Consider the following 8,186-nt stretch of genomic DNA (forward strand, 5'->3'; position numbering starts at 1 on the left):
ATAAGAAAAGAACAGGTTGGAGTTTCATTTCTCAGGAGAAATCTGAAGCAGCACTGGCACAATCTGAAATACACTGAAGCAAGAGTTAAATCTGCTAGTAGCTTGACACTGCTTGAATTCAGGCATCCCTGAGAGATCTGCTGACCTCTTCTGCATTGTTTAATTTTTTGCAATGGTATAAGTAGCCTGACAGTATGACAGCCAACCTGAAATCAGGGATGATTAATTCTGCATCCAAAACACTGAAAGCAGAAATTGAGCAAATGTGATCAGAGGAGGAAGAAAAGTTGCAAAACATTCTACTTCAGCATTTTGCCCTCAATTTCCACTGGTATAATAAATGTCCCTGAGATACAGTAAGGAACCGATGTAAAATTCAGAACACTTGAATTACTCAACTTCCTTTCATGAAATGGAGGGGGGTTTCTGATTATGGATGAAAGCCTAAAGAAAGTAAAAAGCCTAAAGAAAGCCTAAACACAAGCAAATCAGTAGCCATCAGCTTTGATTAGATGGAATAGTTCTGAAGGAGACTAGCTGTGAAGAAAGTAAAATGCAATCATTATCCATAATCTCATTACCATGACCAGTTTCTTGATATTCAAATGGGGAGAGGATGGCAGAGATGGGCAGAACAAGGAAAGCAAGAGGACTACAGAGATACTGTCCTGTCCCCATCTCTCCTCTTCTACTTTTCTTATTTTCATTTTTTTGTATGAATGTGCTTTTAAACTTAACTAACCTGGCAATGCAGCAGTGGCAGATTTAAGCACCAATTTCATTTTTCCAGAAAAAATTTACACTGTAACTTTTAGGAATTCAATGTTCAGTACCTTTCAGTTGTTCACGGTATTCCTTTCTTGGTTTATCAGTCCACTTTTAAGTCAGACTTAAGTCATTCCACTTGAGCCTTAAGTCAGTCTATAGGCTTGATAAAGTGAGTTGAAATCACGCCCTTCAAAAAGTGTTTCTCAAGTTGTGGGTCCCACAGCTCCCTAAGCAGTGATTTAGTTATTATTGAAAATCAAGTGCTCAACTCTTAATCCCTTAGGTTCTTTCCTTTGTAGACAGAGTCAATGCTTTCCTTTACTTCCAGCGACATTTTCCAGGCTTGTTAAAACACTGCTTAAAACAATACTAAATACATTCACAAAAGCCTATAAATGAGACATACAGTTCTCATAAGCTTCACTGTTTATATGAAACCCCCTTTTTTTTTCTCCTGGGGTCAATGAAAACTGTATTTTTTTTCCCCAAAACAATAGTTTAAAGCCATAAATGTACTTTAATGCTTGTATTACACACATAAGCATGGTATTTTGCAAAAGGAAACAGGAGGGAAACACTCTTCTGTTTAACAATGTATCGGCAATATGAACAAGCATCTACCTAGCTGTTTTGCAGGGAGGGAGTACAGAATGGCACAATAGTCATGTCAATTAATGACTAAGAAGTAAGCTGGTTGACTAGCAATAGCATTTGTTCTGCTTAATCCAGTCTGTTTGAAATACACCACCAACAAAAGACTGATGGTTTGGCTAGTTGCCAACAATGGTCTCCAGAGCCAGGTAAAGGAAAAGAGGAGGACACATGGCAGGTGGAGAACAAAGGTAGATCAACTTTTGCTATTGATAATAAAAAATAGGAAGGAAGGAGATTTCCCCCTTCCCCCTTTCCCCATAAAAGAATTCAGCAGGACCTACAAAGCTCAGCAAAACCACACCAGTCTTTCCCACGGGGGGCAAAGGCTCTCCTCTTAGCCATAGCAAGGAAAGGAGAAAGTGAATGTGGGCCAATATGCTTCAGAGTGAGCCAATATGGTTGAGTTCAGAATCAGGCTAGTTTCATATGGAGGAGGAAAGGCCAGCTTTTAGGATGAACTAGGTCAGGAGTAAGGTTTAATGGTGCCAAAACCTGAGGCTGTTGTGAGATGTCACTCCCAAGTGAAGTATGTTCCATAAGATCTCACAGGCTGATTAGACTGTCATATTCTTGATAAGTCCTCAACATTGCCCTGGAGAGGAAAATCTAACTGATATTGACCAAAAGCCAAGAAATTTAACTGCAGGAATTTAAGCCAAACTATCATGAAAATTGGGAGAAAAGCATTTCAAATGCAAAAGAATGGCTTGAGACCATCTTCCATTGTTAAACCAGAAATCAGATTGACTTAAAGAATTTAAACTTAAAAGTACCTGTGTCAGTAATACAGCTGCATATTTCCCTAACAGGCTTCTTACTGTAATCTCTCAAGATAATGTTTTACATAATAATTATGTAATAATACGCAAGATCAAAGTTATTCTAATATACATCATATAAAGAACTCTATTCAGTCCCTATTATATTTGTGGGAAAAGTAGGATTGACCTCAAAATTGCAACACACCTTCTGAACCAGACAGAATAGTCATTATAATATCCGATGCAATGCCCTTTGAAAGCTACGGGAATCATTGCATTTAATCTACTGCCCAATGAATTGGATCCTTAAACATTAAAGCTGTGCTCATCTAGGAATTCATGATCCCTGTTTCTGTTGGCTGGGTCCCCTGCTACTTGTTTACATACGACATTTCCTAACAACCATCAGCTCTGTCATCTGAACAGAGCTTTGCCTAAAATCAGAGGCAAAGCCTGTTTTCCTAACCAAGGGCAAAATGCTGAATAAGATTTTCAAATTTTTCCCTCTGCAATTACAATGTTTTCAGCCAGTCCCTTATGACAGGAAAGGAAACTAGGAGTTCACACCACATTTCAGCTATTTTCATTTGCTCTCCATCTGGCTAGCATGACAGTAAAGAGCACACCGCAGTGCCGGTCTTTAGGACTGACATCTTACTTCCTCACAGACCAGACGCTGATCCCAGCAAATCTTTTGGGGCCCCTAAACTTTGTCTCCTGGTCTCAAATGCCCATTCCTGATGGGAGTTTCACTTTCTTCAGAAAAGATAAGTGTCTACATGTGTTGCCTTCAAGTTCTATCTCACTGATTTACTGACAAATTATTTATCTTAACATAATATTCTGGGGTCATCAAATCTTGTCCCTGATAATGGAGGCTCCACATAATTTCTTGTATAAATTCACTGATTTTAAAAACAGTTAATTGCTATAGAAATGTATCTACAAATGTCTGGGATTGTCTACATTTTATTTAAAAATTTATAAAAATCCAGAGATCTGTGTCCATCTATACTGAAGTCAACACAAGCTTTCCAGTAACTAAATCAAAAATAGAAAAGCAGTTCTGATTTCTAATCCCCCAATCCCTGATTCATATAATCATTTAATCATTTTGGTTCCTTACGACTGTGAACTATTTTGCTTAATTATCACTTCCTGTTTCAGTATACTCATAGATAACAGAATTATAACAAATGTTGCTGTTTTCACAAGTCTAGACAAATCCCTGGTGAACCGTGAACAAACTGAGTTTTTTCTACATATATTTTTGGGGTATATTGTCTTCCCTTGAATGTGGGGCATTTGCATTATTAGTCTTTATTTTAAAAGGGTCTCTTTATACCTCTCTAGAGAAGAATAAAAAAACAATTTTATCCCTGGATTTGACTATTTGCAAAGAACATTAAAGAAATGAACATATTTTTTTTCGGAAGTTCTACAATCTACAGAAACTCCAGATTGCCGGAAGTTTGTGCTTCTCAGAATAAATTGCATTTAACAATGGCACCCTCTACTGGGAGATGACCACTACAGCGAAGCACACTGTAGTTCCCTCCTCTCTTTCACGATCAAACCTATGATTACTGATATCCAACACCTCCTCCAAATGGCAATATAAATCAGATCTCGAAAAGTTCCTGATTAGGAAGCTGATAACGAGAGAATATCACTGAGGCTTTCACACTGAAATTTTTCTTTTGAATACAACAGGAGCTAATTATTACTATTTGGCTTTACGCTTCCTTGCCAATATGGTGCAACATTGAAAAGAAAACTAGGAATCGAAAGTCTTGACTTGTATTTCATGTAGCACACACTTCTATGTACCTTAGAAATTCATTCAGACAAAACGAGAGAAATTCCTTCTTTCAGAGGTGTGAAATCTATTTGTTGGTTTACATTATGATCATGGTCTCTGATACCACCTCTCAAACTTTCTCTGTTCCAGTAGTGTGCATAAGTGACTGATTCTACACCTTGGGGACGTTTTTAACTGCTGTCTTCTACCAGGTTAACAAGTTCCTCAGTTTAGTTACAGACATCACAGACTGTGTCACTATCACACAGCGTGCTTATCTGGAAACATACCAGAATTTGCACTTGTTTTGCTTAACGTCCAGTATTTCTGGATGCAGTAGAAAAACAGCCTCAAGCTCTGCAATAATATTCATCATAGAGTATGGACAGTGCCAGAGAAAAGGTCACAACCTTCTGGCTGGAGAGGGAACTAATTCTGGAAACATTTTTCCTTCTCTGCACATTCCCATGTTTTTTTTATTGCTTGGTGATTCTCCAAGGATTATACCACATCAGTTTCATAAGTAAAATTCAGTTGGTAATCACTCTACAAGCTGATCCAAGTTGACAGAAAATCTTTCAGCAGACTTTATACAAACCAAGAGGAAGAATTTATCTGCTTCCTGATCTGCAGCAGGTGTCCACAAACAGCCATTGCTGCTACTCATATAACTTCTGGTTAGGATGCACAAAGATGCAGATACCCCTCAGAGTTTGGATACACGAACACAAGTTTGGAAAGGGCTGAAAAACAAACATAGTCCTGACAGATGTATGGTTTTTTTCAACACTTTTTTTCATTCAGTATGTTAAGTATTCAAAGTAAAAAAAAAGACCTTAATTTTTATCAGAGGTTAAGAAGCAGAAAAAAGTTAAAATTACCTCTATGAGTTTGTAAAGAGGCTGACTAAGTACTCTGTATTTTTCAACCTATAGTATTCTTATAGCAAATCCTGAACACATTCGTCTGGAACACTTTTCAGACAGTGATGTCAGAATTTATCCCAAGAGAAATGCATTACTAACTCCGGTTTTTGGTGTCTCATGAGAAGTTTTTTCTTTCTTTTTCCTTTTTTTTAGGGGGGGGGGGGGAGGAGAGGAGTCAGAAGAAGGACATACCATTTTAACATATTTCATCTTTGGGGTATTTGGGAGCTGCTAGATTAATCAAATTGGGTACGCAAAAGTTCCTTTCACCTGCTGACATGTTCCTTGCAAATTGCAGTTCATTGAAAACCATTCACTACATTAAAATTCTCACCAGAACCTGAGGATCACTGCAAGAAATTTAAAGATATCTTAACTATGCATATAGAAAAGATCCTTTCCTCTTCTACTTTTACGTGTCCTCTAGTAGTAGCTAAAGACCAAGTAGTTAAAATAAACAGCAGACTTGCCACCACAGCCATTTTGAGTAGGAGTGTAAAATTTGGTATTCTGTGATGATCTAGCTATATCAGTAAAACCCTTTTGCAGACAAAACAGAACTGTTTAATTTAATTCATCACCAGACATAACTGTCAGTATATGGTGATTTCTAGCAAACCTTCTGCAGACTTCTACTGTAGCAGACGCTCTTCCAGAATGGAGGACCTCTCAGGATGAGAAACTGGGACTGGGAAAAACTTCAGTAATTCTGCTGAAACATGCAAATTTCCCTGGAAGCTTGTGATAGGACAGATACAGTGTGAAGCCTTCACAGCCTTACTACAGAATGCTATCTCACACTGTTTTCATTCTCAAGTCAAAGAATTGACCTTGTGAGTGAAAGCTTAGTTTGGCTTTTGTTCTTGTCCACCTGCTTGCTTGAAGCAGAATATTGTCACAGCACAATCATCTCCCTTTCAGGCTTTTTAACTTACTTGTTTTGCCTGGGTCATTTCTGTTCATTACTCTTTGCTAAATTTATTCATTTCTTCTTACATGTACAACCACATTAACTCCAGGCAGGAAATTTGTAAATCTAATAAAAAGGGAACTCCAAGCTTGCACAATATCTTACTGATGCTGTAACACTCTACATATACATGCTGAACAAATCAACATCATATTATTCCAAAGTCAATGGCCAACTCTGCCAGAAAAACAATCAACATGGAAGTAAACTTCATTTACTGCTATCCAGGACACTTTTTAAGAGACTAATGAGCTAGTTAGCATTCGAAGTTAAAGTCAATATTCAAACCCTCACAGAAATGTAATGCCAAGGGCTAATTTTGTCTTTTTTCCCTGTTTCATATTGACAATATGGCCAACTGGATGCCATATGGACAATATGGATGCTGTTCTCCTTGCTGAAGGGCAAAATAAAACAGTAACATTTTGTCTCAGAGTAATACTACAGGATTTAATGAAGCTCATTCTCTTAATTTTGGGACACTTCCAGTGCATGTTGTAGAAAAATACTGCCTTAAAGCCTTTTACAAAGCTGCCATAAAGATGCTATCCACCTTCAGATCTGTTGAATACTCATCACAATTATATCCACATAAACCAGCAGAAATTAAAAGCATTATTTCAAGAGCAGTGTTTGAGAATAATAATGCATTATTGGCACGCACAGCTCCCATGAGTACACACAGTCTGTTAGATTATACTTTAACAAAATTCCAGTATATCCAGCCCTTCCTTGCCCTATAGGACTGAGTAGTCAAGTAATTTTTTCTAGAAGCTTCTTTATATCAACCTAACTTAATAATTTACATTATGGACTTCATCTGAAGTCTCATTTTCTAACCAGTACACATTATTACTCCCCTAGTGGTTACCTAGCAATTTCAGTCTGGATTTCATACAAACTTTGTCAGTAAGCCTCAGCTACCAAATCCTTTCGTAACAGTTCAAAAATCTTTATACATAGGAAGTGTCTCTATCAATGCTCTGCAAAGCAATTATAAAAGTTGAACAGATATTTGAGCAGATGAAACAGCTAGGCCCAAGTATTGGACAGTTAAATGAAATGCACTTCTTCCTCATAATCATACACATATAATTGAGATGGATGGGACGTGTCAAAGAAAACATATTCCCTCCTATTTCAGACCCTAAACTCCAATTTCAAGGAAAACAAAACAAACAAAACCAAACCCAAAACAAACACTGAGGACACAGATGCACTGAACTACATGACCTCCACCCAAGGGAAGAGAGAGCACAGGGTTGCTCGGCAGAGTCCAAACCAGCCAAAAAAAGCACAAGCTCTTCTGGAAGAGCTCTCCTCACTTCCTACATAGAGACCAGCGCTTTGAACAAGCACTTGTTCTTCCCTAGATACCCAGGCCACGCATCCTGAGGGAACCAAGCCAGCTCTCTGCACGCATGCCATTTAGAGCTGCTGTACACGAGAGATCCTGGTGGCAGCCAAACTGTTCTTTTTTAAAAGGCACAGATAAATTCACAGCTCGCAATAACTATTTGCCATCACCCACACCCAAAATGAATCGGCTTCTCGCAAAAAGAAAAGCGTTCGCTTCCCCGTGACCAACATCAGCCAGCCCCTCAGTGGCTTTACAGAGCAGGAGGAGTGAAGAGACCGCGTACTCTCCACAGGCCGCCGCCGGCTGTGTCTGAGGCAGCCGGCTGCCCGCAGACCCTCCCGCCTTCACACACCGGGCCGGGCCCAGCCGCCCTGCCTGCGCCACAGAGGAAAGGAGGGCGGCCCAGCCCTCCTCGCCTCAGGGGAAAGGAGGGCGGCCCAGCTCTCCTCGCCCCAGGGGAAAGGAGGGCGGCCCAGCTCTCCTCACCTCCCGCAAGCACAAGAAGAGGCAGAGTACCGCCAAATCGCTTCGCGCCACAGCCCTTAACAGGCTCCCGCCGGACGCCGCCGCCGCCTCCTCCTCCTCCTGACAGGAGGGCGAGACAGCGGGCTCCTTCGCGGCTTTCGGGACACCTCTCTGCCTCCATCACCCGGCTGCGAGCGTCTTAAGGACTTTTTTTGTGGTTTTTCTGACAAAGACCAGGGTCCCACAACAGGAAAGCCCACGAATGCTCCCAGTTCTTCTCGTGACAGCTGCATTTTTAAAGACGCTTCCTGCCAGCTGCAAAAAAAAAAATAGGCCACTCTTGTGGTTAGCTGTCAGCACTTCCACATAAGAAACATTTGTGAGGGCAGGGTGGACGTTGTCTTAAAAGAAATTAGAGGGAAAAAAACTGAGGAAGGAAGTTGTGCACAAAATTCTGTGAGGAAACTACCATGCTGCAACA

The sequence above is a fragment of the Haliaeetus albicilla genome, chromosome 12 (assembly GCF_947461875.1).
Source record: "Haliaeetus albicilla chromosome 12, bHalAlb1.1, whole genome shotgun sequence".
Taxonomy (NCBI): domain Eukaryota; kingdom Metazoa; phylum Chordata; class Aves; order Accipitriformes; family Accipitridae; genus Haliaeetus; species Haliaeetus albicilla.